The following is an 8,481-nucleotide window of genomic DNA, read 5'->3' as shown; positions in this document are numbered from 1 at the left end:
AACCCTAACCCGTAACCCTAACGCTAACCTACAGCTAACCCTAAACCTGTCCCTAATACCTAACCCTAACCCTAACACTAACCGTAATACTAACCCTAACCATAACACTAAACATAACCATAAACCTAACCATAACTCTAACCAAAACCATAACCATATCCTTAACACCTATTCCCTAACCCTGACCCAAACCCTAACCCTAATCCTAACCTAACCCTAACACTAACTCTAACACTAACTTTCCAACCTGAACACTAAACCTAATCCTAACCCTAAACCTAACCCTAATCCTAACCCTAACCTAACCCTAACTCTAGCCCTAAGCCTAACCCTAAACCCTAAACCTAACCCTAATCCTATTGCTAACCTTAACCCTGATGTTGACCCTATACCTAAACCTAACACTAACAACAAACTTAACCCTAAACCTAAAACTATCCCTAACCAAAATACTAATACTGAGTCAAAACCTAAGACTAAACCTAACCCTATGCCTAAACCTAACCCTAACCTAGCCCTAACCCTAATCATAACCCTAACACTCACACTGACCCAAACCCTAGCTTCTAAACCTAACATTAACCCTAAACATAACCCTAACGCTAAACTCTAACCCTAACCATAGTGCTAAACTTAATCCTAACACTAACTCTAACCCTAACCCCAAACCTAACCCTCACACTAACTCATACATTAAGCCAAACCCTAACCCTATCTCTAACCGTAAAACTAAGACTAACCCTAACCCTAAACATAACCCTAAATCTAAACCTAAGCCTAACACTAAACTTAAATCTAACGCTCAACCTAACCCTAACTTCAAAACCTAATCCTAACCATAACCTTAAACCTAAACCTAATCATAACCCTAAACCAAACACTAACTCTAACCATAACCCTAACCCTAAACCTGAACCTAAACCTATCCCTAACTCTAACCCTAAAACCTAACCCTAACCCTAACACTAACCCTAACCCTAAAACTAACCTTAACTCTAACCTTAACCCAAAACTTAACCCTAAATTAACACTAACCATAACCGTAACTCTAATCCTAACAGTGGGCCTAACCCTAACTTCTAACCCTAAACCTAACCATAACCATAACCCTAACACTAACACTAACCCTAAACTCTAACACTAAACCTGAACATAACCCTAAACCTATCCCTAAACCTAACATCTAACTCTAGCAAGTAAAACTAAGTCTAACTCTAACCCATACCCAACCCAAACCCTAACCCTAAACCTAAACCTAATGCTAACACTGACCCTAATCCCTAACCCTAAGCCTAAGCCAAATCTTAATCCCCAAACCTTAACCCTAACCCTAACTGAAACCCTAACCCTAACTGAAACCCTAACCCTAAACCTAAACCTAACCCTACCTCTAACACTGACCTTCTAACCCTAACCCGCAACCCTAACGCTAAGCCTAATGCTAACTCTAAACCTATCCCTAATACCTAACCCTAACACTAACACTAATACTAACCCTAACCGTAACATTAAACATAACCATAAACTTAACCGTAACTCTAACCAAAACCCTAACCATATTCTTAACACCTATCCCCTAACCCTGAAACCAACCCTAAACCTAACACTAAACCTAATAGTAACACTAAAACTATCCGTAATCCAAAGACTAACGCTGACCCTATCGCTAACACCTAACCCGTAAACCTAACCCTAACCTAATACTAACTCTAAACTTAAACCTAACCTTAACACTAAACCTAAACATAACTTGCAACCCTAACCCTAAACCTAAACATAACACTAACAATAACCCTAATCCTAAACTCTAACCCTAACTCTTACACTAACCGTAACCATAAACTCTAACTCTACCCTCTAACACTAACCCAAACCCTAAGCCTAACCTGAACACTAACCCTAACCCAAACCCTAACGCTAACCCTAAAACTAAGCCTAACACTTACCCTAACCTAACCCTACCCTAACTCTAACCCTAACCCCAAACCTAACGCTAACCCTAAGCCTAATCCCTAACCCTAACCCTAAGCCAAACCCTAACCCCCAAACCTTAACCTAAACCTAACCGAAACCCTAACCCTAAACCTAAACCTAACCCTAACTCTATCACTAAACTTCTAACCCTAAAGCGCAACCCTAATGCTAACCCTAAAACTGTCCCTAATACCTAATACTAATCCTAACACTAACCATAATAGTAACCCTAACCGTAACACTAAACATAACCATAAACCTAACCCTAACTCTAACTGAAACCCTAACTGTATCCTTAACACCTCTCCCCTAACGCTGACACAAACCCTAACCCTTACCCTAAACCTAACCCTAAACCTAATAGTAACACTAAACCTATCTGTAATCCGAAGCCTAACGCTGACCCTATCGTTAACACCTAACCCGTAAACCTAATCCTAACATAACCCTAACTCGAAACTTACCACTAACCCTAACCCTAACTTGCAACTTTAACCCTAACCCTAAAAATAACACTAACATTAACCCTAACCCTAAACTATAAACCTAACCTTTACACTAACCGTAACCCTAAACTCTAACTCTAACCCCTAACAGTAACCCAAAATCTAACCCTAATCTGAAAGCTAGCCCTAACACTATCCCTAACGCTAACCCTAAAACTAAACCTAACCCTTAGCCTAAACCAAACCATATCCCTAACCCTAACCCTAAGCATAAACCTAACCATACAGTAATAACTAACCCTATCTCTAACCCTAAAAACAAGCCTAACCCAAACCCTAAACATATCACTAACAATAACTGTTACCCTCTATCCCTAACCCTAACCCTTAACCTAACCCTAACATTAACTCTAACCCTAAACATAAACCTAACCCTAACCCTAAACCTAACCCTAACACTTACTCATAACCCTAACCCTAACCCTAACACTATCACTAACCCTAACACCTAAGGCTAACCCTAAAAATAATCTAACCCTAAAACTAATCGTAACCCTGACCTTAACCCTAACCCTAACCCATCAATAACACCTATTTCCTAAACCTAACCCTGAACGTAACCCTAACCTAAACCTAACCCTAACCGTAACCCTAACACTATCATTAACACTAAATCTAAATTCCAACATTAAATCTAAATTTATCCCTAACCCTAACCTCTAGGTCTAACCACTAAATCTAACCCTAACCCTAACCCTAACTAGAACCATAAACTCTAACTCTAACCCCTAACTCTAACCCTAACCCTAACCCGAACCCGAACCCTAACCTAAAACCTAACTCTAACCCTAACCCCAAACCATAACCCAAAATCTAGCCCGAAACCTAACCCTAAACCTTACCCTAACACTAACCTTAATGCTAACCCTAACCCTAACATTAACCCTAACCCTAACCCAAACCTAAACCTAAATCGTACCTTAACCCTAACCCTAACACTAAACCTAAACCAATCCGTAACCTTAAGCCTAATCCTAACCCTGTCCCTAAAACTAAAACTAAGACTAACTCTATACCTAAGCATAAATCTAACACTAAACCTAACCATAACCCTAATCCTTAACCCTAACCCTAATCTTAACATTAACCCTAACACTAATCCCTAACGCTAATGAGAAGCCTAACCCTAACCTTAGCCCTTACCCCTAACCTAACCCTCAATGTAACACTAACCCTAAACCTAACCATAACCCCTAACCTAAACCTAACCCTAACCCAAACACTAACCGTAACCCTAACTGTAAACATAACCCTAACTGTAACGCTAACACTAAACCCTAATGCTAACCCTAACGCTAACGCTAATGCTAACCCTAACCTCTAACACTAACCCTATTCCTAACCCTAAGCCTAATCCTAACATTAACCCTAACCCTCTAAAACTAATCCATACCCTAAAACTAAACCTGACTCTAACCCTAACACTAACAGTAACCCTAAACCTAACCCCAACATCAAACCCTAATCCTAACAGTTACCCTATTCCTAACCCTAACCGTAACCTTAACCCTAACTATAAAGTTAACCTCTAACACTAACTCTAACCCTAACCCTAACCCTAAACCTTACCCTAAACCTAACCCAAACACTAACACTAAGACAAACCACTAACACTTAACCCTAACCATAACCCTAACCCTAAACCTAACGCTAACCCTAACCTTGTCCCTAAAACCTAACCCCTAACTCTAACCCTAAGCCTAACCCTAACTCTAACCCTAATCCCTAACCCTAAACCTAACCCTAACACTCACGCTAACCCTATCCCTAATCCGTAACCCTAACCTCAACCCTAACACAAACACTTACCACGAATCCCTAACACGTAACCTAAGCCAAACCCAAACCTAAATCTAACCATAACCTTAACCATATCCTTAACACCTAACCCCTAAATTTAACCCAAACCCTAACCCTAACCCTAAACCTAACCTTAAACCTAATAGTAACCCTAACCCTATCCGTAATCCGAAGACTAACCCTGACCCTATCCCAAACACCTAACCCCTAAACCTTACCCTAACCTATCCCTAACCCTACTTGTAACCCTAACCCTAACACTAACCCTAACCCTAAATTCTAACCCTAACCAGAACCCTAACAGTACCTCTAAACTCTAAATCTAACCCCTAACCCTAACCCTAACCCAAACAGTAACTCAGACCTTACCCCTAACACTAACCCTAACCCTAACACTAACACTAATGATAACCCTAAAACTAAGCCTTACACTAGCCCTAAACCTAGCACTAACCATAACCCTAACCCTAACCCTCACCATAATACTTAACCAAAATCCTAACGCTAACCCTAACCCTAACACTAACACTAAAACTAAGGCTAAACCTAACCCTAAACCTAATCATTACCCAAACCCTAACCATAACATTAAGCTTAACCCTAATCCTATCCCTAACCCTAAAATTAAACCTAATCCTAACCCTAAACCTAAGCCTAAACTCTAGAACTAACTGTAACCCTAATCCTAAAGCTAAACTTAACCATAACCCTAACCCTAGCCTTAACCCTAAAACTAACCCTAACAGAAACCCTATCTATAACACCTAACCCCCAACTCTAACCCTAAACCTTACACTAACCCTAACTCTAAACCTGAACCTAACACTAACCCTAAAACTAACCCAATCCTAATCATAACCATGAACATTACTGTAACCTGAAGCCTAACCTTAACCCTATCCCTAACTCTTAACCCATATCCATAACCCAAATCCTGACTCTAACCCTAAGCCTAACCCTAACCGTAACCATAAACTCTAACACTAATTCTAACCATAAAATCCTAGCCCTAACCCAAACAGTTACCATAAAACTAAATCTAATGCCTAACCCCAAACCATCACCCTAACTCTAACTGTTAAAATAACCAAAAACCACACCCTAACCGCAAGCCTAACCTTGTCTAATCCCAACCATAAACCTAACCCGAATCCAAAAACTAACACTAACACTAACCTTAATTGCTAACATTAACACTAACCTAACCGTAAACCTAACCCTAACACTAACCCTAAACCTAACACTAACCCTAACCCTAAACATAAACCTAACCCTATCCCTAACCTCTAACCCTAACCCGAACCCTAACCCTAACCCTAAACGTAAACCAAACCATAACCCTAACCCTAACACTAACCTAAACCTAATCTTACCCTAAATATAAACATAAGTCTAACCCTAACCCTAACCCTAAACCTAATCATAACCCTAACACTAACCCTAACCCTAACCGTAACCCTTACCCTAACACTAACCCTATCCGTAACCCTAAACATAACCTTAATCTTAATTGAAAGACTAACCCTAACCATAAACCTAACTCTAACACTATACCTAAGTCTATCCCTAGACCTAAACCTAACACTAACCATAATCCTAACCCTAACCTTAACCATAACCATAACCATAAATCTAACCCTAACACTAACACTACCCCTATTCGTAATCCCTAACACTAATCCTAATCCTAACACTAAACCCTAACCCCTAACCCTAACCCAAAGCCTAAACCAAACCCTAACCCTAATCCTAGCTGTAACCCTAACCCACTATCACTAACCCTAACCCTAAAACTAATCCAAACCCTAACCCTAAACCTAACCCTAAGCCTAAACCTTACAAGAACCCTAAGACTATCCCAAATCCCTAACCCTAATCCTAACCCAAACACTGACCCTAACCGTAACCCTAAACGTAACCCTAACCTTAAATGTAACACTAACAATAACACTAACCCTATCATTAACACCGAACCCCTAACCCTAACCCAAACCCTAACCCTAACCCTAACCCTAAACCTAACACTAAACACAATAGTAACCCAAACCTATCCATAATCCGAAGCCTAACCCTGTCACAATCCCTAACACCTAAACCCTAAACCTAACCCTAACCTACACCTAACCTTAACCGTAACCCTAACCCTAACACTAACACTAACTTCTAACCCTAACCCTAACCCTAATTCTAACCCTGACCCTAACCCTAACACTATCGTTAACACCTAACCCCTAAACCTAACCCTAACCTAAACCGAACCCTAACTCTAACATTGTCCGTAAACCTAACACTGACACTAACTTCTAACCCTAACCATAACCATAACCATAAATTTAACACTAAAACTAACCCTAAACGCTAAGCCTAACCCTAACCCTAACCAAATCCGTAACACTAACCCTAACCCTAAACATAACCCAAACCCTAACCATAAACCTAACACTAAACCCAAACCTAAAACTAACACTGACACTAACCATATCACTAACACGTAACCCCTAAAGCTAACCCTAAACCTAACCCTAAACCTAACCATAAACCTGAAACTAACCCTAAACCTAACCCTAACCCTAAATTTAATCATAACCCTAACCCTAAACATAACCCGTAGCCTAACCTTAACCCTATCCCTAACATTTAAGCCCTAACCATAACCCTAAATCTATCTCTAACCCAAAGCCTAATCCAAACCTAACCCTAATCCTAACCATAAAAACCTAACCCTAACCCAAACATTAACCCTAATCCTAATCCTAACACTAACCCTAACCCTAATTCTAACCCTAACCCTAAACCTAAACATAACGCTAACCCTAACCCTAATCCCTAACCGCTAACCCTAACACTACCCTAAGCCTAACCCTAACACTAACCCTAAACTTATGCATAACACCTGACCCATAACACTAACCCTAAACCTAACCCTAAAACTATCCATAATCCCAAACCATAACACTCACCCTAGCCCTATCCCTAATCCGTAACCCTAAACCTAACCCTAACCCAAACCCTAATCGCGAAATCCTAAGCCTAACTTAACCCAAAAACTTACCCTTACCCTAACGCTAACCCTAACCCTGACACTAACCTTAACTCTGACACTAACTTTCTAACCCTAAACCTAACACTACTTCTAACCCTAACCGTATTCCTAACCCTAACACTAACCCTAACCATAGCTGTAACCCTAACCCAAACCCCTAACCCTAACCCTAACCCTAACCCTATCCCTAACCCTAAACCTAACATTAACCCTAACTCCAACCCTAACTGTAATCTGAAGCTTAACACTATCCCTATCCCTAACACCTAGCCCCTAACCCTAACCCTAAACCTAACCCTAACTTAACACTAACACTAACAGTAACCATAGTCGTAACACTAACCCTAACTTCAAACCCTAACACTAACCATATCCATAACCCTAACACTAAACCTAACCCTAAACTCTAACACTAACCCTGAACCTAACCCTAAACCTAACTCTAACCCTAACATCTAATTCTAGCAAATAACCCTAGCCCTAACCCAACCCAACTGTAACCCAAACCCTAAACCTAACCCTAACCCTAACCCTAATCCTAACCCTAAACCTAACCCAAATGCTAACCCTAATTCCAACCCTAACTCTAATCCCTAACACCTAGCCCTAACCCTACCCTAATCATAAATACTAACCCTAACCCTAAACCTAACACTCACCCTAACACTATCCCTAATACCTAACCCTAACCCAAACCATAACCACGAAACCCTAACACTAAACCTAACACAAACCCTAATCCTAACCCTAACTCTAACACTAACCTTCTAACCCTAAAACTAACACTAATCCTATCCCTAAACCTAACATTAATCGTAAACCTGAACATAACCCTACCCCTAACACTAAACCTAAAACCAAACCCTAACCCTAACCCTAACCCTAACCCTAAAACCGTAACCCTAACTTAACCCTAACTCTAACCCTGTCCCTAACACCTAGCACCTAAAACAAACCCTAAACCTAACCCTAACTTAACACTAAACCTAACCGTAACCCTAACCCTAACAGTAACCTTAACCCTAACTTCTAACCATAAACTTAACCATAACCATAACCCTAAAACTAATCCTAACCCTAAACTTTAACCCTAACTCTAACATTAACCCTAACACTAACATCTAATTCTAACACCTAACCCTAAACCTAACCCTAAAC

The sequence above is a fragment of the Cavia porcellus genome, unplaced genomic scaffold, assembly GCF_034190915.1.
Source record: "Cavia porcellus strain 051 isolate PalLab524CR breed Dunkin Hartley unplaced genomic scaffold, mCavPor4.1 scaffold_81, whole genome shotgun sequence".
Taxonomy (NCBI): domain Eukaryota; kingdom Metazoa; phylum Chordata; class Mammalia; order Rodentia; family Caviidae; genus Cavia; species Cavia porcellus.
The sequence above is the reverse complement of the archived record's forward strand: the minus strand, read 5'-3'. Positions refer to the sequence as shown.